A 17,195-nucleotide genomic window follows, 5' to 3' on the forward strand; every position below is an offset into this window, starting at 1 on the left:
TGCACTAATCTCATATGCTAGTAAAGTATGCTCAAAATTCTCCAAGTCAGGCTTTAGCAGTACGTGAACCATGAACTTCCAGATGTTCAAGCTGGTTTTAAAAAGGCAGAGGAACCAGAGATCAAATTGCCAACATTCGCTGGATCATGGAAAATGCAAGAGAGCTCCAGAAAAACATCTACTTCTGCTTTATTGACTATGCCAAAGCCTTTGACTGTGTGGATCACAATAGACTGTGGAAAATTCTGAAAAAGATGGGAATACCAGACCCCCTGATTTGCCTCTTGAGAAACCTGTATGCAGTGCAGGAAGCAACAGTTAGAACTGGACGTGGAACAACAGACTAGTTCCAAATAGGAAACGGAGTACATCAGGGCTGTATATTGTCACCCTGCTTATTTAACTTCTATGTGGAGTACATCATGAGAAATGCTGGGCTGGAAGAAGCACAAGCTGAAATCAAGATTGCTGGGAGAAATATCAATAACCTCAGATATGCAGATGACACCACCCTTATGGCAGAAAGTGAAGAGGAACTAAAAAGCCTCTTGATGAAAGTGAAAGAGGAAAATGAACAAGTTGGCTTAAAGCTCAACATTAAGAAAACGAAGATCATGGCATCTGGTCCTATCACTTTATGGCAAATAGATGGGGAAACAGCGGAAGTAGTGCCAGTCTTTATTTTGGGGGGCTCCAAAATCACTGCAGATGGTGACTGCAGCCATTATATTAAAAGATGCTTACTCCTTGGAAAGAAATTTATGACCAAACTACATAGCATATTCAAAAGCAGAGACATTACTTTGCCGACTAAGGTCCGTCTAGTCAAGGCTGTGGTTTCTCCAGGGGTCATGTATGGATGTGAGAGTTGGACTGTGAAGAAAGCTGAGCATCAAAAAATTGATACTTTTGAACTGTGGTGTTGGAGAAGACTCTTGAGAGTCCCTTGGACTGCAAGGAGATCCGACCTGTCCATTCTAAAGGAGATCAATCCTGGGTGTTCATTGGAAGGACTGATGCTAAAGCTGAAACTCCAATACTTTGGCCACCTCATGCGAAGAGTTAACTTACTGGGAAAGACCCTGACACTGGGAGGGTTTGGGGGCAGGAGGAGAAGGGGATGACAGAGGATGAGATGGCTGGATGGCATCACTGACTCAATAGACATGAGTTTGAGTGAACTCCAGGAGTTTGTGGTGAACAGGGAGGCCTGGCTTGCTGTGATTCACGGGGTCGCAAAGAGTCGGACAGGACTTACCGACAGAACTGAACTGAACTGATTCTGTAGTCAATAGTGGCCGTATCAATTTACATTCTCACCAACACTGAGTTCCATTTTCTCTACACTCTTTTCAGCATTTATTTTGTGTAGAATTTTTGTCATATACACACACATATTCTTTTAAAAATGAAGTATAGAAAAGTCTAATAATAAGAATTTACCAAAAATTTCCATTAAATAACACTTCAAAGGATTTGATTTAGGTCATACCTGAATGTTCTAGCAATTTTCCCTACTTTCTTCAATTTAAGTCTGAATTTGGTAATAAGGAGTTCATCATCTGAGCCACAGTCAGTTCCTGGTCTTTTTTTGTTGTTGTTGTTGACTGTATAGAGCTTCTCCATCTTTGGCTGCATAGAATATAATCAATCTGATTTCAGTGTTGACCATCTGGTGATGTCCATGTGTAGAGTCTTCTCTTGTGTTGTTGGAAGAGGGTGTTTGCTATGACCAGTGCATTTTCTTGGCAAATTTCTATTAGTCTTTACCCTGCTTCGTTCCACATTCCAAGGCCAAATTTGCCTATTACTCCAGGTGTTTCTTGACTTGGTACTTTAGCATTCCTGAACCCTATAATGAAAAGGACATCTTTTTTGGGTGTTAGTTCTAAAACGTCTTGTAGGTCTTCATAAAAACGTTCAACTTCAGCTTCTTCAGTATTGCTGGTTGGGGCATAGACTTGGATAACTGTGATATTGAATAGTTTGCCTTGGAGACAAACAGAGATCATTCTGTTGTTTTTGAGATTGCACCCAAGTACTGCATTTTGGACTCTCTTGTAGACCATGATGGCTACTCCATTTCTTATGAGGGATTCCTGCCCTCAGTAGTAGATATAATGGCCATCTGAGTTAAATTCACCCATTCCAGTCCATTTTTGTTCGCTGATTCCTAGAATGTCGACGTTCACCCTTGCCATCTCTTGTTTGACCACTTCCAATTTGCCTTGATTCATGGACCTGACATTACAGGTTCCTATGCAATATTGCTCTTTATAGCATCGGACATTGCTTCTATCACCAGTCACATCCACAATTGGGTATTGTTTTTGCTTTGGCTACACCCCTTCATTCTTTCTGGAGTTATTTCTCCACTGATCTCCAGTAGCATATTGGGCACCTAATGACCTGGGGAGTTCTTCTTTTGGTATTCTATCATTTTGCCTTTTCATACTGTTCATGGGGTTCTCAAGGCAAGAATACTGAAGTGGCTTGCCATTCCCCTCTCCAGTTGACCACGTTCTGTCAGATCTCTCCACCATTACCCACCCATCTTGGGTTGCCCCACTGGCATGGCTTGATTTCATTGAGTTAGACAAGGCTGTGGTCCTAGTGTGATTAGATTGACTTGTTTTCTGAGAGTATGGTTTTAGTGTGTCTGTCCTCCGATGCCCTCTTGCAACACCTACCATCTTACTTGGGTTTCTCTTACCTTGAACTTGGGATATCTCTTCATGGCTGCCCCAGCAAAGCACAGCCACTGTGCCTTACCTTGGACAAGGGGTATCGCCTTACTGCCGCCATTCCTGACCTTCAGTGTGGGATAGCTTCTCGAGGCCCACCTGTGCCTGCGCAGCCACGGCTCCTCACATTGCTCCTCCTAGCTGCCAGCCCTGGCCTCGGGCATGGTGGCACCTCCCAGCTGCCACCCCAGGCCTCCGGCTTGGGGTGGCTCCTCTGGGTCACCGCCCTTGGCCTCGGGTGCGAGGTGGCTTCTCCCGGCTGCCCCTGACCTCAGACACGGGGTGTCTCCTCCTGGCTGACCCGACCTTGGATGCAGGATAGCTCCTCCTGGCCGCAGCCCCTGACATCGGACGCGGGGTGTCGCCTCCCGGCCGTCACTGATCTCGGACGTGGGGTAGCTCCTCTTGGCGGTGCTTAGTTCACTGGCCCATCTCTCGCAGCCGCCTGTGCTTAGTGTGCCGGCCCGGCTCTCGCAGCCGCCTCCTCAGATATGCAGATGACACCACCCTTATGGCAGAAAGTGAAGAGGAGCTAAAGAGCCTCTTGATGAAAGTCAAAGAGGAGAGCGAAAAAGTTGGCTTAAAGCTCAACATTCAGAAAACGAAGTTCATGGCATCTGGTCCCATCACTTCATGGGAAATAGATGGGGAAACAGTGGAAACAGTGTCAGACTTTATTTTGGGGGGCTCCAAAATCACTGCAGATGGTGACTGCAGCCAAGAAATTAGAAGACGCTTACTCCTTGGAAGAAAAGTTATGACCAACCTAGATAGTATATTCAAAAGCAGAGCCATTACTTTACTGACTAAGGTCTGTCTAGTCAAGGCTATGGTTTTTCCAGTGGTCATGTATGGATGTGAGAGATGGACTGTGAAGAAGGCTGAGCACCAAAGAATTGATGCTTTTGAACTGTGGTGTTGGAGAAGACTCTTGCGAGTTCCTTGGACTGCAAGGAGATCCAATCAGTCCCTTCTGAAGGAGATCAACCCTGGGATTTCTTTGGAAAGAATGATGCTAAAGCTGAAACTCCAGTACTTTGGCCACCTCATGCAGACTTGACTCATTGGAAAAGACTCTGATGGTAGGAGGGATTGGGGGCAGGAGGAGAAGGGCACGACTGAGGATGAGATGACTGGATGGCATCACGGACTCAATGGACGTGAGTCTGAGTGAATTCCGGGAGATGGTGATCGACAGGGAGGCCTGGCGTGCTGCGATTCATGGGGTCTCAAAGAGGTGGACACAACTGAGCGACTGAACTGAACTGACTGAACACTTCAAAATTGACTAGTAAATGAAAACTTATTTACAGTTTCTAGGATGTATGACATGTCCAATTCAACTCAAATTTATATTCTGTGTAGTTGCAATGTTTTCTGTAATTTTTTTTTTAGTTTTTTATATTTATTTTTAATTGGAGGATAATTGCTTTGCAAAGTTGTATTGATTTTTACATAAAAAAGCTTGTATCAGTCATAAATATACATATGTCCACACCCTCTTCAACATTCTTCCTAACCTCTACCCCCTGTGTTATACAGAACTCCCTGTGTTATACAGCATTTTCACAGTTGCTATCTATTTTGTGCATGGTGATGTATTTATTTCAGTGCTACTCTTTCAATTTGTCCCACACTCTTCTTCCCCACTGTGTCCAGAAGTCTGTTCTCTTGTGTACATCTCTATTTCTACCCTACAAATAAGTTCATCAGCACCATTTTTTAAGATTCCATATGTATGTGTTAATAATATACAATATTTGTTTTTGTCTTTGTGACTTCACTCTATATGACAGGCTCTAAATTCATCCATGTCATTAGAACTGACTCTAATCCATTCGTTTTTATAATAAGTGTATTGCATATATGTACCACAATATCTTTTCCTTTTCATCTATTGATGGACATCTAGGTTGCTTCCATGTCCTGGCTATTGTAAATAGTGCTGCGATTTATATTTGGGTACATGTGTCTTTCCGAATTTTGGGTTTTTCAGGATATATGTCCAGTAGTGGGATTTCTGGGTCATATTGTGTTTTTATTCCTTTCTTATTAAGGAATCTCCATACTCTTCTCCATAGCTGCTGTATCAATTTACATTCCCACCAACTCTGCCAGAGGGTTCCCTGTACTCCACATCCTCTCCAACATTTACTCTTTGTAGACTTATGATAATAACCATTATGACCAGGACTTCCCTGGTGGCTCAGATGGTAAAGCATCTGCCTACAATTTGCGAGACCTGGGTTCCCTGGGTCAGGAAGATCTCCTGGAGAAGGCAATTGCAACCCACTCTGGTACTCTTGCCTGGAAAATCCCATGGATGGAGGAGCCTGGTAGGCTTCAGTCCATGGGGTCACCAAGAGTCGGACATGACTGACTGACTTCACTCTTCACATTCTGACCAGAGTAAGGGGATACCTCATTGTAGTTTTGATTTGCATTACTCTCACAATGAGCAACGTTGAGTTGTTGTTGTTGTTTTTTTTTTTTTTCCCATGTATTTACTGGTCATCTGTATGTCTTCTCTGGAAATGTCTCCTTAGGTCTTCAGCCCATTTTTTGAGTGGATTAATTGCTTTTCTGATATTGAGCTGCATGAGCTGCTTGTATAGTTTGGAGATTAATCCTGTGTCAGTTGATTATTTGCAATTATTTTCTCCGATCTGAGTGTTGTCTTTTGATATTTTTTATAGATTCTTTGCTGTGTAAAAGTTTTTAGTTTAATTTCATCCCATTTGTTTATTTTTATTTCCATTACTCTATGTGACGGGTCAAAGAGGATCTTGTTGAGATATATATCAAAGAATGTTCTGCCTATGTATTCCTCTAAGAGGTTTATAGTTTCTGGCCTTACATTTAGGTCTTTAATCCATTTTTAGATTATTTTTATGTATGGTGCTACAAAGCGTTTTAATTGCCTTCTTTTATACATAGCTATGCAGTTTTCCAAGCACTAGTTATTGAAGAGGCTATATTTTCTCCAGTGAATATTCTTGCCTCCTTTGTCAAATATAAGTTGCCCATGAGTCCATGGGTTGAGTTATGGGTTTTATATCTTGTTATATTGATCTATATTTTTGTTTCTGTGTCAGTACCATACTGCCTTGACAGTAGCTTTGAAGTATAGTCAGAAGTCAGGAAGATCGATTCCCCAAATTCTGTTTTTCCTTCTCAAGATGGGTTTGGCAATTTTGGTTCTTTTGTGTTTCTATAAAATTTTTGAAATATTTTACTCTAGTTACATGAAAAAATGCCATTGGTAATTTGATAGACATTACATTGAATCTGTCAACTGCTTTGGGTAGTATAATCATTCTCACAGTATTGATTTTTATAATCCAAGAACATAATATATTTCTCGATCTGTTTGTGTCATTGTGATTTCTTTCAACAGTATATTATTGTTTTATGAATAAAGGTGTTTTGCCTCTTTAGGTAGATTTTATTGCTAGATGTTTTATTCATTTTGTTGCAATTTTAAATGGGAATGTTTCCTTAATTTCTCTTTCTGACCTTTTATTGTAAGTGTATAGAAATTCAAGAAATTTATCCATATTAATTTTGTATACTGTGACTTTACTAAATTCATTGGCTAGCTCTAGTAGTTTTCTAGTGACTTCCTTAGGATTTTCTATGTATATTATTGGGCTTCTCAGTGATGCTGCTGGTAAAGAACCCTACTGCCAATGCAGGAGACCCAAGAGACATGGATTCGATCCCTGAGTTGGGAAGATACCCTGGAGGAGGACATGGCAATCAATTCTAGTATTCCTGCCCAGAGAATCCCATGGACAGAGGAGCCTGTCAGGCTATAGCTTATGTTGCAAAGAGTTGGACGTGACTGAAGATACTTAGCATGCATACACACACACACACACACACACACAAACATGTATAGTATCATGTAATTTACAAGAAAATGACAATTTTACTTCTTTTTTTTACCAAGCTACATTCTTTTAATTTCATTTTAAACTTTGATTTATGTGACTGTTATTTCCAAGACCATATTGGTAAATGGTGCAAGTTTAAACCCTTGTCTTGGGGCAGTCCTAAGAAGGCAGAGGAACCGGACAGGGAGACCACTTTCTCCCCCACAAATTCATTGAAAGAACATTTGAATGCTGAGCAAATTCCACAAAACAACTTCTGAATGCTGGCAAAGAACATCAAGCACCCAGAAAGGAAGCCCATTGTCTTTGAAAAGAGGTAGGACAAAATATAAAAGATAAAAAGAGAGACAAAAGAGGTAGGGACAATAAGCCATCCCAGAAAGGAAGTATTAAAAAAGAGAGAATACTCCAAAAGAGAAGTCACAGGCAGGCCTGTGGCGAGTCTTGGAATCTCAGAGAACAAAATAACTGGGAGGAAAAATAAATAAACAAATAATTAAATCACACAGATTACATGCCTAACTGCAACTCCCAGCACTAGCAACCACCACCAGTAAGCAGGGGCTGAACAGGGAGGTGTGAGCCACATTGATTAGGGAAAGGAACGGTCAGAATGCCCTGAGGGCAATCTGAGGGAACTAACATGAGATAGCAACCCAGACAGTGGGATAGCTAGAGAGAGAAAGAGAGAGAGAGAGAGAGAGAGAGAGAGAGAGAGAGAGAGAGAGAGAGAGAGAGAGAGAGAGAGAACTATTTCATGAAAAGCCCTAACCCATGGCATCTGGTCCCAACACTTCATGGCAAATAGATGGGGAAACAGTGGAAACAGTGTCAGACTTTATTTTGGGGGGTTCCAAAATAACTTCAGAAGGTAATTACAGCCATGAAATTAAAAGACACTTACTCCTTGAAAGGAAAGTTATGACCAACCTAGATAGCAAATTCAAAGCAAAGACATTACTTTGCCAACAAAGGTCTGTCTAGTCAAAGATACGGTTTTTCCATTGGTCATGTATGGATGTGAGAGTTGGACTGTGAAGAAAGCTGAGCACTGAAGAATTGATGCTTTTGAATTGTGGTGTTGGAGAAGACTCTTGAGAGTCCCTTGGACTGCAAGGAGATCCAACCAGTCCATTCTAAAGATCAGCCCTGGGTGTTCTTTGGAAGGAATGATGGAAAGCTGAAATACCAATATGTTGGCCACCTCATGTGAAGAGTTCACTCCCTGGAAAAGAACCTGATGCTGGGAGGGATTGGGGCCAAGAGGAGAAGGGGATGACAGAGGATGAGATGGCTGGATGGCATCACCTACTTGATGGACATGAGTTTGAGTAAACTCCGAGAGTTGGTGATGGACAGGAAGGCCTGGTGTGCTGTGATTCATGGGGTCTCAAAGAGTCGGACACGACTGAGCGACTGAACTGAACTGAAGACACTGCCAGGCCCGCTCACAGAACAAAGGACTGAACAGAGCTAGCCAGCTGTGGACTGGCCCATCCCCCACTGGAGACAGGCAGTTGGGGACAGCCAGAGCCAGAAGGGGCCAATCAGAGCCACAGAGAGGTATCCTCTACCAAACTGCAAGCAAGCTTCATTGCTAACCAAGACTTCTTGGGATTTTGGATGGTTGACATTTCCCAGAAGGGTTGCAGTCAGAGATCAGCTCCCCAGAAGAGGCACACGGCAGACCTGAGAAGGCGCACCCATTGTACACCGAGAAAACTGAGCGGCTGGGACAGGGGAGGTGATAAGACACATCCCACACCTGGGGATGACTGTGCTCACCAAGCACCTGGTCACATGAGCTGTTCGGACCTGGGAAGGGCACAAAACGCAGGCCCCAACCGAGTTTGTGCCTTTGTGGAGTACCTGAACCTGAGTGGCTTAGACTTGAGAAATGCACACAACCCAGGGTCCAACTCAGACAGTTCCCGACAGAGCAACCTAGAGCCTGAGAAGTGTAGACCATGAAAGCAAACATGCTATGAGCGGGGGCAAACCCAGTGCAGCTGAAACACTGAGCACTCCCCACACATGCAAGTGATATTTGTTTGCATGTTCCTCCCTCTCCGAAGCAGGACTGAACAAGTGAGCCCAAAAAACTGACCATCATTGCCCCCTCAAGTCAGGGCGGAAATTAGACACTGAAGAGACCAGCAAAAAGACGAAGCTAAAATAAACAGCAGGAACTGCTTTGGAAGTGACAGGTGCAACAGATTAAAACCCTCTAGTTAGCACTGACTACATTGGAAGGGGCTTATAGTCCTTGAGAAAAGTATAAGCTGGAACAAAGAACTATCTGAAAATGAACTGTCCCCACATTGTCTGCAACAGCTCCAGAGAATTCCTAGATATATTTTTACTATTATCATTTTCTGATTCTTTTCTTTTCAATTTTTAAGTCCTCTATTACTCATTTAATTTTCACTCTTGTAACCTACTACTACCTTGCAAAAAAAAGAAAAGACTCTATTTTTAAAGCAAACTTTAAAAATATGTATTATATATATATTATATTATATAATATATACTACAATTATAATTATAATTATATATATTATATATTTATATAATATATGTATTTATATTTATTTATATATTGTGACTTTTTTTGACTGTTTGTGACTTTTTTAATATTGTATTTCTGAGAGTCTAACCTCTACTCTAGATTTTTAATATTTGCTTTTTGGTATTTGTTATCAAATTTTGTGCTTTTAAGAACCCAATCTCATTTACCCATTTTTTCCTGGGGGTATGGTTACTGGCTTGATTGCTCTCTCCCCATTTTGATGCTCCTTTTTCTCTACCAGTTCACTTCTATTCCCTCCCTCCTCCTTCTCTTCTCTACCCAACTCTGTAAACCTGTTTCTGTGTTCTGGGCTGTGGAGAACACAGGGAACTGATTACTGGCTGGATCTGTCTCTCTCCTTTTGATTCCCCCTTTTCTCCTCTGAACCGCCTCTGCCTCCTTCCTCCCTCTTCTCTTCTCTGTGTAACTCCGTGAATATCTCTGAAGTATCCAGACTGTGGAGTACACATAGGGAAGTGATTACTGGCTAGCTTGCCCTCTCCCCGTTTGATTCCCCCTTTTCTCCTCCGAACGACCTCTGCCTCCTTCCTCCTTCTTCTCTTCTCTGTGTAATTCTGTGAACATCTCTGAGGGATCCAGATTGTGGAGAACACATAGGGAAGTGATTACTGGCTATCTTGCTCTCTCCCCTTTTGATTCCCTTTTCTCCTCCTGGTTAGCTCTATCTCCCTCCTCCCTCTTCTCTTCTCCATGTAACTCTGTGAACCTCTCTGGGTGTCCCTCACTGTGGAGAAACTTTTCTTCGTTAACCTAGATGTTTTATTATCTGTGGTGTATAGATAGAGAAGTTTTGAGGCTGCTGTAAGAATAAGACTGAAAACCAGAGGCAGGAGGCTTAAGTCCAAAAACTGAGAACACCAGAGAAATCCTGACCCCAGGGAACATTAAGCGACATGAGTTCATTCAAAAGCCTCCATACCTACACTGAAACAAAACACCACCCAAGAGCCAACAAGTTCCAGAGCAAGACATACCACAAAAATTCTCCAGCAACCCAAGAACATGGGCCTGAGCTTCAATAGACAGGCTTCCCAAAGTCACACCAAACCCACTGACATCTCAAAATTCACTACTGGACAATTCATTGCACTCCAAAGTGAGGAAATACAGCTCCACCCACCAGAACACCGACACAAGCTTCCCTAACCAGGTAACCTTGACAAGACACCCGTCCAATGCCACCCACACTGAGGAACCTCCACAATAAAGAGAAACCACAAACTCCCAGAATATGGAAAGTTCACCCCAAACACAGCAATATAAACAAGATGAAAAGGCAGAGAAATACTCAACAGGTAAATTAACAGGATAAATGCCCACCAAACCAAATAAAAAAGGAAGAGATAGGGAATCTATCTGAAAAAAAAATCAAAATAATGATAGTGACCCTGATCCAAAAACTTGAAAACAAAATGCAGTTACAGATAAATACCCTGAAGACCAGGACTGAGAAGATGCAAGTCATGTTTAACAAGGACCTAGAAAAAATTAAAAAAAAAAAGAGTCAATAAATAATGAACAATGCAATAAATGAAATTAAAAAAAAAAAAAAAAACACTCGAAGGAACCAACAGTTGAATAATGGAGGCAGAAGATATGATAAGTGAAGTAGAAGATAAAATGATAGAAACAAATGAAGCAGAGAGGAAAAAAGGGAAAAAAAAAAGAATTAGAAAATGAGGACAACTTCAGAGACCTTTGGGACAATGTTATATGCCCCAACATTCGAATCATAGGAGTCCCAGAAGAAGAAGCCAAAAAGAAAGACCATTAGAAAGTACTTGAGGAGATTTTGGTTGAAGACTTCACTAAAATGGGGAAGGAAATATCAACCCAAATGGAAGAAACCTAGGGAGCCCCAAACCAGATAAATCCAAGGTGAAACACCCCAAGACAAATATTAATAAAATTAACAATGATCAAACATAAAGAACAAATATTAAAAGCAGCAAGAGAAAAACAACAAATAACACATGAGGGGATTCCCAGAAGGATAACAGCTGATCTTTCAACAGAAACATTTCAGGCCAGAAGGGGATAGCAGGACATTCTTGAAGTGATGAAGGAGGAAAACCTAAAATCCAGATTACTGTAAACAGCAAGGATCTCATTCAAATATGAAGGAGAAATCAAGAGTTTTACAGACAAGCAAAAGCTGAAGGAAATCAGCACCACCAAACCAGCTTTCCAACAAATGCTAAATGATGTTAGCTACACAGGAAGAACATTTCAGTTCAGTACAGTTTAGTCGCTCAGTAGTGTCCGACTCTTTGTGACCCCATGAATCACAGCACGCCAGGCCTCCCTGTCCATCAACAACTCCTGGAGTTTACACAGACTCACGTCCATCAAGTCCGTGATGCCATCTAGCCATCTCATCCTCGGTCATCCCCTTTTCCTCCTGTCCCCAATCCCTCCCAGAATCAGAGTTTTATCCAATGAGTCAAATCTTCTCATGAGGTGGCCAAAGTACTGGAGCTTCAGCTTTAGCATCATTCCTTCCAAAGAAATCCCAGGGCTGATCTCCTTCAGAATGGACTGGTTGGATCTCCTTGAAGTCCAAGGAACTCGCAAGACTCTTCTCCAACATCACAGTTCAATAGCATCAATTCTTCGGTGCTCAGCCTTCTTCACAGTCCAACTCTCACATCCATACATGACTATTGGAAAAATGATAGCTTTGACTAGACAGACCTTAGTCGGCAAAGTAATGTCTCTGCTTTTGAATATTGTATCTAGGTTGGTCATAACTTTTCTTCCAAGGAGTAAGCGTCTTTTAATTTCTTGGCTGCAGTCACCATCTGTAGTGATTTTGGAGCCCCAAAAAATAAAGTCTGATGCAGTTTCCGCTGTTTCCCCATCTATTTCCCATGAAGTGATGGGACCGGATGCCATAATCTTAGTTTTCTGAATGTTGAGCTTTAGGCCAACTTTTTCACTCTCCACTTTCACTTTCATCAAGAGGCTTTTTAGCTCCTCTTCACTTTCTTCCATAAGGGTGGTGTCATAAAAAAAAAAGGGTGGTGTCATATGCATATCTGAGGTTATTGATATTTCTCCGGCAATCTTGATTCCAGCTTCTGTTTCTTTCAGTCCAGCGTTTCTCATGATGTACTCTGCATATAAGTTAAATAAGCAGGGTGACAATATACATCCTTGATATACTCCTTTTCCTATTTGCAACCAGTCTGTTGTTCCATGTCCAGTTCTAACTGTTGCTTCCTGATCTACATACAGAGTTCTCAAGAGGCAGGTTAGTTGGTCTGGTATTCCCATCTCTTTCAGAATTTTCCACAGTTTACTGTGATACACACAGTCAAAGGCTTTGGCATAGTCAATAATGCAGAAATGGATGTTTTTCTGGAACTCTCTTGCCTTTTCCATGATCCAGCGGATGTTGGCAATTTGATCTCTGGTTTCTCTGCCTTTTCTAAAACCAGCTTGAATGTCAGGGAATTCATGGTTCATGTATTGCTGAAGCCTGGCTTGGAGAATTTTGAGCATTACTTTACTAGCATGTGAGATGAGTGCAATTGTGCAGTAGTTTGAGCATTCTTTGGCATTGCCTTTCTTTGGGATTGGAATGAAAACTGGCCTTTTCTAGTCCTGTGGCCACTGCTGAGTCTTCCAACTTGCTGGCATATTGAGTGCAGCACTTTCACAGCATCACCTTTCAGGATTTGAAACAGCTCAATTGGAATTCTATCACCTCCACTAGCTTTATTCGTAGTGATGCTTTCTAAGGCCCACTTGACTTCACATTCCAAGATGTCTGGTTCTGGATTAGTGATCACATCCTCGTGACTATCTGGGTCATGAAGATCTTTTTTGTACAGTTCTTCCGTGTATTCTTGCCACCTCTTCTTAATATCTTCTGCTTCTGTTAGTTCCATACCATTTCTGTCCCTTATCAAGCCCATCTTTGCATGAAATGTTCCCTTGGTATCTCTAGTTTTCTTGAAGAGATCTCTAGTCTTTCCCAATCTGTTGTTTTCCTCTATTTCTTTGCATTGATCACTGAAGAAGGCTTTCTTATCTCTTCTTGCTATTCTTTGGAACTCTGCACTTAAATGCCTATATCTTTCCTTTTCTCCTTTGCTTTTCACCTCCCTTCTCTTCACAGCTATTTATAAGACCTCCCCAGACAGCCACTTTGCTTTTTTGCATTTCTTTTCCATGAGGATGGTCTTCTGCCCTCTTCTGATGCCTATGTCAGAAGCTTTATCTATCTCTTTTATACTTTAATAAAACTTTATTACACAAAAGCTCTGAGTGATCAAGCCTCGTCTCTGGCCCCGGATTGAATTCTTCTCCTCCGGGGTCCATGAATCCCGGCGTCGTGATTCAACAACAACCTTTCATCTTGGAAGCTCATCCGGGATCCTTCAGGACAAGGTAAGGATGCTTGGAGCTCTAGTTCTTTGTTCTCTTAGCGAACATGTTTTCTGTTGTGCTTTACTAACTTTACGTTGTTTTTGTGTGAATGAATGGACTTTGCGCAAAGCAAGTGAGGAGCCCTGCTCTGTGGTTCCATGGTGATCTCATACGGCTTATGGCAGAAACCTGTCGGGGGTTTCTACCGACCTGCCAAGGCCAAGAGGCACCCAATGTCTCTTTTGGGAACCGACCAGAAATGGGCAAAGTGTGTGGACTGAACTCTCCTTTCTTGGTCAAACTTTTCGGTCTCTTTGACCATTTCATAACTCCTTGGGAATTAGAAGTACTAACCTAATCTATCAGATCATAGACTTTCAAGGGACTTGTGATCTATACCGTTACTGTGTACTGTGGCAAACTTGTATTGGTAGTCAAGAAAGTGCCTAGCCTCACTAGGAATCGAAAGTTTGGAAGCTAGATGGAGCTTTAGCCCCAAGAACATCTCGGAGGTTAAAGGTTACTCAGATTGGGACTGAAGTGTTTTTTTTGTTTTGTTTTTTTTTTTTTTTTTTCCTTTGGTAACACTGGATCTCAGTGGACCAGAGGAGGCTCTCATACTGGTGTGGTGATGCTTGAAAAGAATATCTCAGCTTTATGTTCGTATCAGTCTTATTGGGGTCAGGAATTACTCAGGGTCGTGCACAGGCACTCAGGTGATGAATGTTTCCCCCAGTGGACTTAGTTTGGGAGGCATTCCAGGAGGTTACTCTGATTGCACCCCAGGTTAAGCACCCCTTTAACCTTAAGCATGGTTAAAGGTGAAGAGCTGGATATCAGGTAGAGATGCTATCAGGTCTATCCCTGGTACATCCCCACCCCATCTCGGTGGTAGAACCAGGAGGGTCGAGACGGCACCTGCGTCAGTAAGGGACAGACTAAGTCCGACCAGGAAGGAAAAGCTTTTGATGTAAAGTCTGTCTACACCCCCATATAGAGCAGGGAGGGATGCCTCCTGTAGAAAAATGGCCCTAGTCACTTTTTTTCTCTCTTACAGATGGGAGCTAACAATTCCAGCCTCACTCCTTTGAACTGTATCTTGAAAAACTGGGATAGATTGGATCCCAAGGGCTTAAAGAAGGCACACCTGGTCTTCCTATGTGATACTGCATGGCCACAGTATCCATTGGAGGATGGAGAATGGTGGCTGGTTGGAGGGTCTCTTAAATGGGCCTAATAACCCATGTGAGCTTACTTCTGCTGACTCCAAATATCCTGAGTCTGCCGTTTGATCCTCAAGACAATGCCTTCCTGTCCTGGGCTCACTCCTACACTGCATTCCACAATCGGTCTAACTGCTGGGTCTGTGGAGCACTCCCCTCTTCATCAGTGGAAGGCTTCCCATGGTGGACATCTCCACTTCAAGGAAAAGACTTTCTCCAAGTGTGTAAATACCTTCGACAGCAATTAGATGCGATACCTCTCCTTCATCTGATGACATCTACCAACCCTAAAATGGACTGGTGCAACACTTTGTACTTTAACTATGGATATAATGTGACTTTCAATTTTGATTATACATTGTCTCAGTTCAATGACTATTTTGCTACATATAAAGCAAATAGGTCTAGATCTAATGGTTTTTTTTCCTGACGTTTCTCAAATATGGGCTGAGGTTATGTGGCTAACTCCCGAAAAATGACGTTTAATATCTACTGCCCCTATATGCTGGGAACAAACAGCCATCCCCAAAAGTTAGGCAACAACTTAATTACAATGATTGGAAACAATTGCGATTTTTGACTCAGGAAATATGCAACGTAATCATTCCCATGTTTTCCAACCCCAGTTCAGGTTCTCCCTTTGTGTGGCCAGGCACTAATTGGGACTGGATATCTCAGTCATGCTGGCTTGCTCCAAACGGGACTTATTGGATATGTGGCTCTTACCTATGGGCATGGCTTCCCCCTGGTTGGATAGGGAGATGCACCCTGGGTCTAGCCTTTACTCATGGCTTTATATTTTCAGAGCTCCCAGAAAATCCTGCTAATTTACCCCACCTTAAAATTCAGTGGGGAAGGTCTGTATTTCACTGGTATGATTATTTGGCTGCAGCCTTTGTTCCCTCTTTGGGAACTACAGATATTATGCTACGAGTGAACACTTTGACTAATTTTACTCAACAGGCATTACAAGATTCTCAAAAGGCTATTTCAGCTCTTAATGCTGAACAAGCACAAATTAGAAAGGTGGTTTTACAAAACAGATTGGCTTTAGATATTCTGACAGCTGTGCAAGGGGGAACGTGTGCTATTATTCATACCCAATGCTGTACATATATACCTGATATGAGCATGAATGTTACTTATTTTACTAAACACATGAACAAGATGATTGAAGCCATGGATACTCCTGAAGCCTCAATTGCCTCACTTTGGGAGACGTTAGCTAGTTCCCCATGGTGGACAACTATCTTAATTACAATAATTCTGATTGTTTTGTTTTTATTGTTTGATCCCTGCATCTGTAAGTGTTTTATCACTGGATTTGTTTCTAGCCGCATTAAAGCTTTCAAGTTACAAATGGTTGCTCAAACTCCTGCTACTGCTGCACCTTCCTCCAACTACTATTTGGGGCCCCTGGATCAGATATCCTCAATATGAGGGTTAGGAGAATATGTTGCCTTGCCAATTTAGGGACAATGCCCCTTTTCAGCTTGGAAGCAGTTATGGAATGAGAACAACGCCCCTTTTCCCTAGGCAACATAATTCTCCTAAATGAAAAGGGTGGAATGAGAGAGTCATTACCTAGGCAGGTTGATAAGAAGTCTAGGGGTCCCCAAGGAGACAGGGGTCTGGGATTCTCAAGGAGGAAGAAAGGACAAACTTTTTTTCCTTCTCTACATTCCTTAGAATTATATAACAACAATGTATTCTTCCTGAGGACAATCTCTGGATTAAAGCTTCTGGATAATTTTGTTATCATAAAATGTAAACTATGGGAGTAGGTCTGGTGAGGTCTTTACAACCTTCAGATATATTTTGGATTCATTGGAGAGTATATAACTTCATTGCTAACGCTAACAAGCGGGTACTATTTCTGCCCCCTTCTGATGCCTATGTCAGAAGATTTCTCTATCTCCTTTATACTTTAATAAAACTTTATTACACAAAATCTCTGAGTGATCAAGCCTCGTCTTTGTCCCCAGATTGAATTATTCTCCTCTGGGGGCCAAGAATCCCGGTGTTGTAATTCAACAACAACCTTTCACAGACAGGAAGTGCAGAAAGGGTGTATAAACTAGAACTCAAAACAACAAAATGAATGTCAATGGTATCATACTTTTTAATAATTACCTTAAATGAGAATGGGTTGAATGTCCCAACCAAAAGACAAAGACTGGCTGAATTGATCAAAAAACAAGGCTTCTATATATGTTGTCTACAAGAGACCCACCTCAAAACAAGGGACACATACAGACTGAAAGTGAAGGGCTGGAAAAAGATATCCCACATGAATAGAGACCAAAAGAAAGCAAGAGTAGAAGTATTCATATCAGATGAAATAGACTTTAAAAAGAAGGCTGTGAAG

General features: G+C 41.9%; 1 pseudogene; it reads left to right on the plus strand.

Annotated features, from left to right (window-relative positions):
* The first annotated feature begins 14,831 nt into the window (after positions 1-14,831).
* Positions 14,832-16,267, plus strand: LOC138929957 (endogenous retrovirus group PABLB member 1 Env polyprotein-like; annotated as a pseudogene).
* Positions 16,268-17,195: the final 928 nt, after the last annotated feature.

The sequence above is a fragment of the Ovis canadensis genome, chromosome X (genome assembly GCF_042477335.2).
Source record: "Ovis canadensis isolate MfBH-ARS-UI-01 breed Bighorn chromosome X, ARS-UI_OviCan_v2, whole genome shotgun sequence".
NCBI lineage: Eukaryota > Metazoa > Chordata > Mammalia > Artiodactyla > Bovidae > Ovis > Ovis canadensis.